The sequence below is a fragment of the Staurois parvus genome, unplaced genomic scaffold, assembly GCF_062004578.1.
Source record: "Staurois parvus isolate SC_StPar_1 unplaced genomic scaffold, SC_StPar_1.0 ptg000746l, whole genome shotgun sequence".
NCBI classification, from domain to species: domain Eukaryota; kingdom Metazoa; phylum Chordata; class Amphibia; order Anura; family Ranidae; genus Staurois; species Staurois parvus.
This window is the reverse complement of record NW_028318542.1, coordinates 2,890,845-2,905,187: the sequence shown is the minus strand read 5'-3', so window position 1 is coordinate 2,905,187 and position 14,343 is coordinate 2,890,845. Positions and strand designations below refer to the sequence as shown.

Below are 14,343 nucleotides of genomic sequence, written 5' to 3'. Positions count from 1 at the left end.
TCTTGGGAAGAAGGAAAGAAAATTGTATCATCTGTAGGCTGCTTGTTGTGTACTGCCCCCACTACACCACTTAAATGGACAACAAGATGCTTGTATAGTAAATGCACCTCTTCCCTATAGATCCAAATGCTTTCAAATTATTCCCAGGGTCATTCCAGCTGGCATGTCTCACATGCAATATTACAATATGCATCGCTATAGCCCCAATAATTTACGTCAGATATCCATGCAGTTTTGTTTCGTGCATTTATGTTTATTATAACTAATATTAGGCAGAATTGTTTATCTGGATATCATTATTGGCATTACAGAAAATGGTAACTGAATCTAGTTTGCAGATTTTGCAATTAGCCAAAATGGGAAAAAAAAAAAAAGACAAACAAACAACAAACGCTTTGGGGAACGATTTGGGTAGATTTAGATGTGCATTTAAATATCCTTTCTTTGAAGCCCAATCCATGTTCTGCATTTGCTTGAATATGTAGCGTTCCTGTCAATCACCCCCGTCCGCTGCCTACTGCAGCTTAAGTCACCAATCACACCACTGCGATTAAAAAAATCACACGATTTGTGTGCAATTTCAAGGTGATTACAAGTGCGATTTCTGAAGACTTTATTGCTACTTGCAAAAATTTTCAACAATTTCTTGCAATTTCCGTTATACTCAATGTATGTGAAATTGCAACAAAACTGCAGAAAAAGTAATGTAAGAACTACTTTAGAAATTGCACTGCAGCAAATTACACGTTAAAAAAGGACACGGGACACTCACATTCATTAGATGTGATTTAAATTAAGAAGTCACACCTGAAATTGCACTGGTGTGATTGGTGTGTGTGGGGGGGGGGGGGGGGGCAGTTTTCAGGCAGCAAGAAACGCAGCTTAATTGAGCATTTTGCCCACCCCAAACACATGTCTAACAACCCGGTAACACTGATTCCGACTTAGAAATCATGCGACTTACAGTGAAGATGCAGGATTTAGTCGGATGACATGCCAATTTGGGATGCGATTTGCAAGACATTTGGCACAGATGTCTATCCAAATTGCACCAAAAGTAGTGCATCACTACCATAGAATACAGTGCAGCTCCAACCAAGTCAGCAAGCACACCGATATGACCCCAGTAATTGCAGACAATAGGGCGTGACTTGCCATGCAGTTTGCAAGTCGTATGGCATGCAAATCACATGCCAAGTCACACCCACTGTGACTGGAGACTAAATGAAGAATAAATGCATAACTATGAGAATCAGGAAAAAAAACCAACAAAAAAAAAAAAAAAAAAACACAAAACACACTTTTGGAGAAATAGTTCAATAATCTGACCGTTCGTACACAGCTTTCGCGAGTCGATCAAGACGATGCATGCAAAATAATAATAAAAAGGGACACGGAAGAAAATGTTTCTCGTAAGAGAACGGAACAAAATTTTTTGTTTGAGTACAGCATTTGTCCGTAAAAATAATAGGTGACCCAGACTGCGAATGCTCGGGAACAAAAGAATACATTACAATACAATATATTACATCATCGCAGAAAGATGTACTCCGTCTTAGGAGAATTTTTGTAATCTATTCATTTTTGATATGAGACTACTGTGCAAAAAAAAAAAAAAAACCACACGGATGGAGAAAAAGCCACAAAAATCATCCTTTACAATGAAAATGCAGCACAGTGGCTAAATGGTTAGCACTTCTGCCTGGCAGTACTAGGGTCGTTGGTTCGAATCCCAGCCATGACACCACCTGCCTGGAGTTTGCATGTTCTCCCTGTTCCTGTGTGGGTTTCCTCCGGGTACTCCGGTTTCTTCCCACAGTCCAAAGACATGCTGGAAGGTTAATTGATTCCTGTCTAAATTGTCCCTAGTATGTGTATGTATGAATGTAAGTTAGGGACCTTAGATTGTACACCCCTTGAGGGTTAGGGACAGATGTGAATGTACAATATATATGCAAATCGCTGCGTAAATTGACGGCGCTATATAAGTACCTGAAATAAATAAATGCTCCTAAATACAAAAGTTATATCAATAGCAATACCGATGTGATAATCATATTGCTACAATTTGATAAGCATGTGCATGATATCACTTGGGATTTCACGCTGCTGCGCACACAAATTGTACTGGCAAATTTTCATACGCTTAATTGCACTCCCATATTCGAGATGAGACTAGCATGCAAAAAAACAGGAACGATCATTCGTTCTATTTTCTCATCGTGTGTACTAGGCTTTACGGGGACCAGTTTAAAAATGTACAGGTCTGAGCAGGCAACGATTTCCCCCCACCCTGAAAGATCATTGATAAGCAGTTCCAGGAACAGATCAAGCCAAGCCATTGCATAGTAAGATGTACTGGTGGACTGACTTCCACTATAAAAGCATGTACAGCTCTGCAGAACTTTTATAGCAATTTCTAGGAAATATCCAGCATTTTCCTGTTTTTGCTGTTGGCAGACACCCGGACACAAAGAAGCACACAGATGACAGACATGCACACACATGCACAAAGCGTCACCTTACCTGATTGACTTGTGTTCCTCCTCTGACTCTCACACACAGCTCTGCTGTGACAATACCCAGCTCAGTACTTTATGTGTCTGGCTCATCCCACTTTCCCACAGTCACCATAGGGGGGCAGAAGGACTGGGTGTAGCATGTTGTACCAACCCCTCCTTCGCAGGGACTAGACTAAATGTTGTTATCTCTGGTCTGAATGAGTTCACACATGGAAATTTAATCTCATTCCTTACTTCCAGGTTTTCTACTTTATTGTATGAAAACTGTAACACTATGTCTAATCTCTTCAAAGAATAAACTGATTTGTGTCTGTTTTCAGTATACAGTGAGGAAAATAATTATTTGATCCCCTGCAGATTTTGTACGTTTGCCCACTTACAAAGAAATGAAGGGTCTATCATTTTTTATCATAGATGTACTTTAAATGATAGAGACAGAATATCAACCAAAAATCCAGAAAAAACACGATATAAAATGTTATAATTTGAGTTGCAGTTCAGTGAGTAAAATACGTATTTGATCCCCTACCAACCAACAATAATTCTGGCTCCCACAGACTGGCTATGTGCTCATGGGGTACACAGATTAGTCCTGTCAATTGAAGAAGGTGCTCCTAACGACTACTCAATAAGTGTATAAAAAAGACACCTGTCCACAGAATTTCTTTCTTGGGCACCACCATAGGCAAGACCAAAGAGCTGTCAAAGGACGTCAGGGACAAGATTGTAGACCTGCACAAGGTTGGAATGGGCTACAAAAACCATCAGCAAGAAGCTTGGTGAGGAGACAACTGTTGGAGCGATTATTCGCAAATGGAAGAAGTACAAAATAACCATCAATCGCCCTCGGTCTGGAGCTCCATGCATGATTTCGCCAAATGGGGTAAGGATGATCATGAGAATTGAGGGATCAGCCCAGAACTACACGGGAGGAGCTCGTGAATGATCGCAAGGCAGTTGGGACCACAGTCACCAAACAAACCATGGGTAACACAATACGTCGCCATGGATTGAAATCCTGCAGCGTCCGCAAGGTCCCCCTCCTCAAGAAGGCACATGTACAGGCCCGTCTGAAGTTTGCCACTGAACATCTAAAAATGATTCAGAGAAGGATTTGGAGAATCTGCTGTGGTCAGATGAGACCAAAATTGAGCTCTTTGGCATTGACTCGACTCGTTGTGTTTGGAGGAAGAAAAAATCTTGACTATGACCTTAAGAACACCATCCCTATAGTCAAGCACAGAGGTGGAAACATTATGCTTAGGGGCTGTTTCTCTGCTAAAAGGTACAGGCCGACTTTGCCGCATTGAGGGGACAATGGATGGGGCCATGTATTGTAAAATCTTGATAACCTTCTTCCCTCAACCAGAACACTAAAGATGGGTCATGGATGGGTCTTCCAGCATGACAATGACTCAAAATGTATTGCCAAGGCAACAAATGAGTTTTAAATTTAAAAGCTGAAACTGCAAGATGTCAAGCGACAGCCAAGAAACCTTAAGGATTTAGAGAAGATCTGTAAAGAAAAGTGGACTAAAATCCCTCCTGAGATGTGTGCAAACCTGATAGCCAACTACAAGACACGTCTTAACTCTGTGCTTGCCAGCAACGGTTTCTCCACCAAGTACTAAGTCATGCTTTGCTTGGGGATCAAATACTCATTTTACTCCATGAACTGCAACTCAATTTATAACATTTGTATCGTGTTTTTTCTCGATTTTTGGTTGATATTCGGTCTCTATCATTGAAAATACACCAATGATAAAAATGATAGACCCTTCATTTCTCTGTAAGTGGGCAAACGTGGGATGAATTACAAAATCTGCAGAAGATGAGATACTTATTTTTCCCACTGTATTCAGTTTTAAGCCTAGCAGAGACTATCAGAAAAATACCGCTTTTGAAGTGATCGTACGATTTTATTGATTTATCGTCTAAAATTATTTATTTGAAGGGACAAGCACGAAACTTTTTCTCATGCGATATCAGATAGTACAATTTTCGTTTAATCAGCATAGTTTTTGTCCAAAAATACAATGTATTACATCACTTTGCAATAAACTCTTCAATTTCGATATGAGACTAGCATGTGAAAAAAAAATAATACATAATTCATCTAATAGTCTCATCGTGTGTACGGGACTTAAGCCTTAATCATACACGAGTGCACGTCCAGATTTTGTTCTATGAATGGATGAAAAACGATGGGACTTATTGAGCGAATTCAAAGGAGGGGGGGAGAGGGATGATAGAGGAGGGAGAATGGAGAAGTCTACGGGCTTAAAATTTCCAACTTCGTTGGTGGTCTAAAGCAGGCCATCAGGGGGCAAGAACAACCCAGTCAGCCCATCAGGGGCTGACTGGGAACTTTTGGCCCAGGGGGCAAGAACCACCCAGATGCCCATGGTGCATCGACTCGGCCCCCCTCCCACTTCTGATCTCCTCCTGACCCCTATTTCCAGGCTGTAGCTCTGTTCCAAGTACTCTCTGCTCACTGGGCAGGTCGGACTGGACAGTGCCTGATGTGTCGAGTCCAGGTTCCTGAACGGGCTTGGTAGGGAGAAGAGTTTCCAATGGGGCACGGAGCTTGGACACGGCATACACCATCCATGTCGGGGGACGGCCTGATTTCCGTCCTTGTCCTGCCCTCAGCAGGACACTGGTGGGGACTTTTTACTCCTCTTCACCAGGAAGCCTTTAGGCATGTCTGTTGTGGAAGCAGTTCAGCCTTTTTATGGGGCATGCACGACCACAGGTGGATGAAACTAAAATAGCTAAAAATTCCCCCATCAACATAGTCAATGGTGATGAAAGAATCCCTCCCACAGCCTTCCCTGCCAGCAGAACACAATGATCACTGCTGGCAGCTATAGCTTCTGGCAGTGATGGCATGATAAAAAAGAAAAAAAAAAAAAATTAGATAGGCTGGTTGTACTGAATATGACCGATTGATTTTAAACACCCTAGGGTGCCATTTGGGATCCTCCATGGCGCTGCGAGCACGAGACTCAGTTTGCCCTAGAGATGGAGAGCGGACTCTGTCATAGAGGGGTTCTCTGGTCTGGTGATGGGGAAACCCTGTCACAGGAACACTCTGCTGTGATGGGGGGGCTATCATGTATACAGAGGACTCCTGATGTATAAGAGGCCTCTGACAAGAAGGCTTGCTCTGATGTAAAGGGGGGCTTTGAGGTGATGGGGGAACCTCTAATGTGAAGGGGGCATCTGATGTGAATTGTCCCAGGTTCAGGTTTTCCAATGACTCCCATTGAGTAACATTAACGTTTTTACATTTCAGACTGGGAAGCCTTGAGATTTTGCATAATTTTAAAAGCTGCCGTGACTGAAAAAATAGTTGAGAAGCGCTGTCCTGGAGGATCCCAATCAACGCTAATCCTGGCAGCACAGTGGCTTAGCAAATAGCACTTCTGCCTTACAGCACTGGGGTTCATGGTTTAAATCCCAGCTAGGGAACTATCTTCAAGGAGCACGTTCTCCTGTTCTACCGTGGATTTCCTCCAACACTCCAAAGATATGTTGGTAAATTATACAATTCCTTAAGGCCCGTTCACAACTGCGAATTTGTGAATGCAGGCAGAATTGCGTCGATTCTGCCTCCAATCCCAAAACACTCTGCAAAACTGACAATCCGCACCGCGCTTGTTCAGGTGCCATTCACTGTCATTCACGGGTGCAGTTCTGCTGTAATAAATCATGTTGCAATTGCAGAAAACCGAATTGCACGAACCTTGTCCTTCAAAAGAAGCTCCTGCTCCTTTCTGAGCAACAATTGAAGGCAGAAACCTGCACACGCGTGGTGCGATTTGTCAGTTTTGCACTGTGAATGGAGCCTTCTAAATTGACTCCAGTATGTGTTTGTGTGCGTGCATGTTCAATAGGATTGTATGCACCTTATGGGCAGGGACTGATATACATGTACAGTATGTAAAGCACTGCATAAATGGTCAGCACTATACAAAAACCTGTAATAAATCAGTCTTGAAAATTAAAAAAAAAACAAACATCTGGGTGGATTCACAAGCTGTTGCACACGTTCTCTGGATGTTTTTCACCATTCTAACAGTCTCTCATGGATTGGCTTATGAGCATTCCTTGAAAATCATTTGTTCAGGCAGGTTTATCGAATTGTCCAATTTTCTATTCCTTAAAAAAAAAAAAAAAAACACAAACAAAAAACTTTGAAGTTCCTGGCTGACACTTGGGTGGTGTTCACTAGAAAGCAGGAGGATCATCCCCTTTGAAGTTTGTGTAGGCTAGTATTTTGTTCTGCGTTAAGTCACACTGAACTGTAGGCCAGTCTTTTGTTCTGCATTAAGCCACTCTGTAATGTGCTATATGTGGGCTGAAGGCACTGTACGCACCGATGCTTAGATCCTTGTTCATTGGAATGCTTCCCCCCACCCCCCCTCCTGGGCATTTCCTACACCACTGCGAAGGAGAGAATGAAGAAGTCAAAAGTATCGCTTCCACACAAGGATTATTATTATTATTATTATACAGTATTTATATTAAAACCAATTCCACCAAAGAATGTATACCATGGCAGGAGTTGTCTCTTGCAAGTAAGACTTTCTATTTGTGGCAGGTCATACTGTAAATTTCCCATCTTTTAAAATGAATAAATGTTTTAATCCCATTCATTGTCTAGAGCAGTGGAGATCAGATTTGTTGATATAGGGGGCCTCGATTGTATTTCCTGACATCAATGGGCACATAATATTAAACATAATGCTACAGAAAGCGGCCATTGTCATGCACTAAGAAAATGGTCAGATACTGAAGAAATGCTATATGTAGGAGATGGTCAGGAACTGCAGACATGCTATAGTACAGTGGTCCCCAAACTGTGGCTATTTGCTTGCCTTTACCTGGCCTTTGTGCCACTATTACTTCCACTGACCCCAATGATGAGGAACTATTCCTCCCACCAATACCAAATGATAGGGGAACCTTTTCTCCCCACTGACCCCAATGATGGGGCACCATTTCTCCCCACTGACCCCAATGATGGGGCACCGTTTCTCTCCACTGACCCAAATGATGAGGCACCGTTTCTCCCCACTGACCCAAATGATGGGGCACCATTTCTCCCCACTGACCCAAATGATGGGGCACCATTTCTCCCCACTGACCCAAATGATGGGCACCATTTCTCCCCGCTGACCCCAATGATGGGGCACCATTCCTCCCGCTGACCCCAATGATGGGGCACCATTCCTCCCGCTGACCCCAATGATGGGGCACCATTCTTCCCGCTGACCCCAATGATGGGGCACCATTCCTCCCGCTGACCCCAATGATGGGGCACCATTCCACCCACTGACACCAATGATGGGGCATTATTCCTCCCACTGACACCAATGATGGGGCACTATTTCACCCACTGACACCAATGATGGGGTATAATTGCTCCCACTGACACCAATGATGGAACACTACTCCTGCCCTAATACTAAAAATGGGACTCTATTCCTCCCACTGACAAATTCTCTACACCGACTGACCACAGCCCATCCCCACAAAAGGTCTTAAAGACAGTAAACTGGCCCTTTGTTTACAAAATTTGGAGACTCCTGCTATAGGAGATGGTCAGAGATAGAAGATGGACAGAGAATGAAGCCAAGCTATAGGAGATGAACAGATAATGTGCGAGATGGTGCGGGGGTTGTTGGAGACTGGGGGCATGCTTCAAGAGACTGTTAGAGACCAGGGACACATTACAGTACAGATGACCAACCATTTATATTAGTAAATGCTTCTAGATTGTGTCTCCTTGCAGCACCTACAGTCTCAGCAAGATCCATTATACGATCTGAGGAAGGAAAAAAAAAAAAGCCAAATGGAATGGACAGAGCAGGAAAAGTAAGGCACTATGAAAGAAAAGAAAAATGATGTAACTACAAAAGGAGTGTTACTAAACCCACAACAGTAAAATCAGTCTGTATATGCAGTAAAGCGTGCTTGTTATACTCAACATACCCATAGGTTATAACCCTATAACCTAAGGGGTTAATCCTCCGCATTGTGTAAAAAGGCTGTTTGATCCTGACTTCTCTGATCCTCCCCTTCTACTGTCCCCAATCCATCTACTGATAGAACAGAGCCTTGGGGGCAAGCTGCACATGCTCAGTTTGGTGTGTATTGCTAGAGAATTTATTTTCCTTGGGAGGGTGCATGTCATCAGCACAGGGCCAATCAGAAATGTCCAACCAGGTTGCAGGTTGGGCCCAACAGATCTACAGTTACAAAACATGCTGGTATTTTTTAAATAAAAAAAAAAGTTAACAGTTATTAAATTTAAAAAAAATATTCGTGTGTGTTCTTAACTCCAAAAAGTGCATGCTCCTTTTTTTTTGCTGCAGTTATCGGACTCCCTGTTAGAGAGGGTGAATACTTTTGTCCTCAATGGGTCCCATTGTATGTTGGAATGTAGCCACCCTGTCTTGCTCACTCCTGAGATGGGCTCTGGGATTTTTATTGGGCATAGAACAGTGAGCATGACTGCAACTAATGTACACTGCTTGTTCGAAAAAGAGGAAAAGGAGAGGTTTGGGAGCTCATGGGAGGAAGTTACAAAGGAGGCAGAAAAACGCAGTAAAATTATTTTGTGAAAAAAGAATTACAGGGCCATTAAAGTGGTAGCAAAGTCCCCCTTTTTTTAAAAAATACCTACAGGTAAGCCTATAATAAGGCTCATCTGTAGGTACAGTAAATATCTCCTAAACGGGCACCATTTAGGAGATATTTACTTAATCAGCCATGACAATGCTCCACTGGAGGGCTTTGTTTTCAGTTGAGTTTTTCAGAATGTGCTAGTATGCATTTATTGCATACTGAACGCCAGGATACAGTCTTTGCTGTGGACTGGAGTCGCCTTACCCAACCCAGAAGTGAGAAGACATCTGACCAGAGGGACCACTGTTGCGGTGTCGCTGGATCTGGTGCGAGGGCCACGTGGCATGACTTGTTTGCTGCTAGCAGAAGCGGAGCACATAGAGATTAAACACTTCACTGGCAGCCTATACCATTGCATGCAGACTTTACTGGGACTGTATTTATGTGCACCACCGTAAATATTGGGTCTCATTGTCAGCCAGCTGAAGATCTAGGGCAGAGGATACTCTCTTTAGAAAAACGAAAGGACTTCGTTTACTGCCTATAGTAAGGGGTACCAATGCTGCAGATCTGGGTTTTAGTCTAGAGTGCACTCTAGTAGTATATTATACGGTTAGCACGCAAGTTATGCCAAAACTGTTTACCATTACTGTTGATGTGATTTGTGCCATTGTTTACTGCAGATTTGCAGTTAGCCAGGTATAGACTGATCTAACTGCTGAGATTATTATAAGCTACTATGATATACACTGCTCGAAAAAAAAAAAATTAGGAGGAACACTTTGAAAACACATCAGATCTCAATGGGGAAAAATCTCCTGCTGGATATCTATACTAATATGGACTGGGTGATGTGTTATGAACGTAAGGATGCGCCATTGTTCAAAATCAAAGTGAAAAAATGATGCAGCAGGCTAGTCCATTTTGTATGGTCCCCACATGCTTGTATGCATGCCTGACAACATCGGGCATGCTCCTTATGAGACGACGGATGGTGTCCTGGAGTATTTCCTCCCAGATCTGGACCAGGGCATCACTGAGCTCCTGGACATTCTGGAGTACAACTTGGTGGCGTCGGATGGACCGAAACAAGATATCCCAGAGGTGTTCTATTGGATTTAGGTCAGGTGAGCGTGGGGGCCATTCAATGGTATCAATTCCTTTATCCTCCAGGAACTGCCTGCATACTCTCGATACATGAGGCCGGGCATGGTCATGCACCAGGAGGAATCTAGGACCCACTGCACCAGCGTAGGGTCTGACAATGGGTCCTAGGATTTCATCCCGATACCCAATGGCAGTCAGGGTGCCATTGCCTAACCTGTAGAGGTCTGTGCTTCCACTATGGATATGCCTCCCCAGACCATCACTGACCCACCACCAAAACGGTCATGCTGAATGATGTTATAGACAGCACAAGGTTCTCCATGGCTTCTCCAGACCCTTTCATGTCTGTCACATGTGCTCAGGGTGAACCTTCTCTCATATGTGAAAAGCACAGTGGCGAACCTGCCAATTCTGGTGTTCAATGGCAATTGCCAACCAAGCTCTATGCTGCTGGGCAGTGAGCACAGGGCCCACTAGAGGACGCTGGGCCCTCAGGCCACCCTCATGAAGTCTGTTTCTGATTGTTTGGTCAGAGAATCACAGAAGTGGCCTGCTGGAGGTAATTTTGTAGGGCTCTGGCAGTGCTCATCCTGTCCCTCCTTACACAAAGGAGCAGATACCAGTCCTGCTGGTGAGTTAAGGACCTTCTATGGCCCTTTCCAGCTCTTCTAGAGTAACTGCCTGTCTCCTGGAATCTCCTCCATGCTCCTGAGACTGTGCTGGGAGACACAGCAAACCTTCTGGCGATTGCATTTATTGATGTGTCATCCTGGAGGAGTTGGACTGCCTGTGCAACCTCTGTAGGGTCCAGGTATGGCCTCCTGCTACCAGTAGTGACACTGACCCTAGCCAAATGCAAAACTAGTGAAAAACAGTCAGAAAAAATGGAGTAGGGAAAAAAATGTCAGTGGCTTCCACCTGTAAAACCATTCCTGGTTTGGGAATGATCTCATTGTTGCCCATCTAGTGCACCTGCTGTTAATTTCATTAACATCAAAGCAGCTGAAACTGATTAACAACCCCCTCTGCTACTTAACTGACCAGATCAATATCCCAGGAGTTTGATTGACTTGATGCTATACTCTGATTAAAAAGTATTCTTTTAAGCAGCGTAGTAACACTTGTCTAGAGAACGGTTTTTGATTTACATTTTACCTTCTCCTATACGTACACATTGCCATCAACCTTAGTTTGTTACAATATAATGCACTTCTTTATTACTGACCAGACTGGTGTTTACTTATGGATACTTAACTATTGTATGCAGTGATTTTATTTGCTTAACCTTGTGTGTCAGAGGGGCTGAATTTGTTCACCAAGTCGAGGCAAAGAGCAGAAAGTGCAATTGAAAAAGTGGCTCCCTCGGAGGTAGCTTTACATTGATTTATTGATAAAGACATTAAGGGACCAGCTGCACACTTGGTAACACATAGCTGTACATGTGAATGGGCGGCGCATGGATGTACGCCAGATACTGTACATTAGGAAGGCATGGCATTTTCATGTAAAAATGGTAACATTCATAAGATCTGCTGCAGGAAAACATTGAAGTGTGAATAGGTACTTAAAAAGAGTTATGGACACTGCTACCTTCCGAGCAAGGTATATATAATTTTTTAATTTGTCCAATTCAAACAATCCCTTGCTAGCTGTTGACTGACAGGAGAAGCATTTTGTTTTCAATATCCTTCCGACTGAGTTTGTGGGGTCTCTGTGGTTTTGACAAATCTTTATCGATTCTAAAGTGCCTCCCCCCCCAAAAAAAACAAAACACACACGTGTGTTCTCACAATGCCCGACACCGCACAGATCTGAATATTCACCATTGCGGAGATTAAGTTTGATAAGAGATATAGAAGGTACATTCTACTTTTATTTAAACAAACTACATTTATTTTAATTTAAAAAAAATGTGAGTTTTGTGTCAGTATATTTCCACACAGAAATGTATCTTTTGTAGGTCTGCAGAAGGTTTTCAGTCTTATTTTTACATTACTGTGCAGCAATCTTTTCTTTTTAGACCACCCAGCTATTCTTTATATCCACCTTGCTGAAGGTAAAATTCTTTTAGCACCGATCACTGTATTAGTGTCACTGGTTCCCACAAAGTGTCAGTGTAAAAATGTCCAACGCAATATCGCAGTCATGCTATAAGTCGCTGCTTGCTAGTAAAAAAAAAAAACAAAAAAAAACACAACTTTAAAATTTGCAGTATATGCCCAATAGTTTGTAGACACTAACTTTTGCGCAAACTAATCAATATACACTTATTGGGATTTTATTTAACAAAAATATGTAGCACCGTACATTTTGACATTAGAAGCGGAGCTTCACCCAAAAGGGGACGTTCTCCTTTAAGCTTTTGTCCCCCGCTCCCCATTAAGGATTGGCACATTTGGAAGGGTGGGGGGGCGGACCCAAATTTGAAAGGTACCCGCTCCCACTTCCACTGCGATTGCCTAAGGCATGGAAGTTGTCCTCCCCCCTCGTAGTCTTCTGGAACACGTGACAGGTCCCAGAAGACTTCGAGACCATTCACAAGGCGCAGAACTACTCGGGCATGCTCAGTGGGCACCCTGCTGTGAAGCCACACTGAAGATGCCGGCGACGGGGAGAGAAGATGGCCAGTGAAACCAGCCATGGTGAGGACACCGCTGGATCGTGGGACAGGTAAGTGTCTGTATTTTAAAAGTCAGCAGCTACAGTTTTTGTAGCTGCTGACTAATTTTTTTTTATTCAACTGGAACAACGCTTTAAAATTTATGAAGAAATTTGATTTTTATTTTTTTGGATACATTATATATATATATATCTCTATCTATCTATCTATCTATCTATCTATCTATCTTTAAAACATATTGGATATGTTTTATAGAAAGAAAATACCACCAAAAGAAATAAAAATAAAAACATCAGCAGCGCTCAAATCTTCATGCTCCGCAGTGGAAAACGGTGTCTGTCATTTGCGGAGGTGCAGCCCTTTTAGGCTACGTTCACACTAGCGTTGTGTGCAGGCGGCAGAGAGGCATTTGGGAAGCGTTTTTACCGCTTCCCAAACGCCTCTGCCAATTCTGCACATTACAGCACATGGTGCTTTTCTAACGGGAGCGGCAAAACGGACGCCTCTGGACGAGTCAGGGGGCGTTGAAGCCTCCTATTCTCATCTATGGTGCTGCTCCACAAACGCCCGGCCGGCGTTTGCGGTGCGGTTGCGGGGCGTTTGCAGAGCGGTAACACCACTCAAACTGCATTATAGGCGTTTGTGGGGCGTTATTAACGCTCGGCAAATGCTGGACCAACGCTTGCCAAACGCTATAGGGGCGTTTGGCAAGCGTTGGAAAAACAGCCAAGTGTGAACGAGCCCTAAAGATCGGGGAATCTTGGTAATGACAGAAGAAAACACAATAGGGCGCGCTCTCCTCATGCATTACCAAGGTGAAAGATATATTTATTTAAAAAATTAACAAGTGCATACTCACAAAAGGATCATAAAAACAGACATGGAGCCAAATGTTTCGGTCCCAGACAACGGGGGTCCTCTGGTACAATTGACCGGTTGGACCGGCTAATGCGTTTTTGGGAGTCGAACTCCCTTCCTCATAGCTAAGGCAACTGGACATGCCAATGCCCCATATATAGGGGAAAAAAAAAAAAAAACATGTGGAAAACATCACCACATCCACTGCATGTGGGAATGGACTAGGTCAGAGCCAACCAGGGACCGCCCAACTGATAGGCCCTATAGCTGAAAACTGTGAATGTCACTCCATACACAATGATGTAAATTGTGAAATGTAATCTCTAATGCCTTGTACATTAATACATATAAGCTGTATACCAAAAATATGTGTGCATGATTATGGAGGACTTACTGATGTGCGGGAATCTTGTTGCTTTTTTAATAAATATATCTTTCACCACGTTAATGCACGATGAGAGTGCGCCCTTTTGTGTTTTCTGTTGTCACCACCAAAAGAAAGCTCTACTTGTGGGGGAAAAAAAACCCCATAAAATTTCATTTGGGTACAGTGTTATATGACCTCAAAATTGTCAGTTAAAAGAACACATCACAAAAAAT

The 14,343-nt window shown here is 43.0% G+C and overlaps 1 protein-coding gene across 3 annotated transcripts in view; it reads right to left on the bottom strand.

Moving 5' to 3' along the window:
• LOC149445116 (G protein-coupled receptor 4-like) overlaps positions 1 to 14,343 on the bottom strand; it is a 102,083-nt gene that overhangs the window by 50,070 nt on the left and 37,670 nt on the right. Inside the window, exon 1 of one of the 3 annotated variants that reach the window (XM_089654173.1) lies at positions 2,527 to 2,558. The exons of the other annotated variants lie outside the window; for them this stretch is intronic. The gene's annotated coding sequence lies outside the window, so the exon portion shown is untranslated. Of the gene's footprint in view, positions 1 to 2,526; positions 2,559 to 14,343 lie in introns of those variants that run through there. 3 annotated transcript variants of the gene reach the window in all.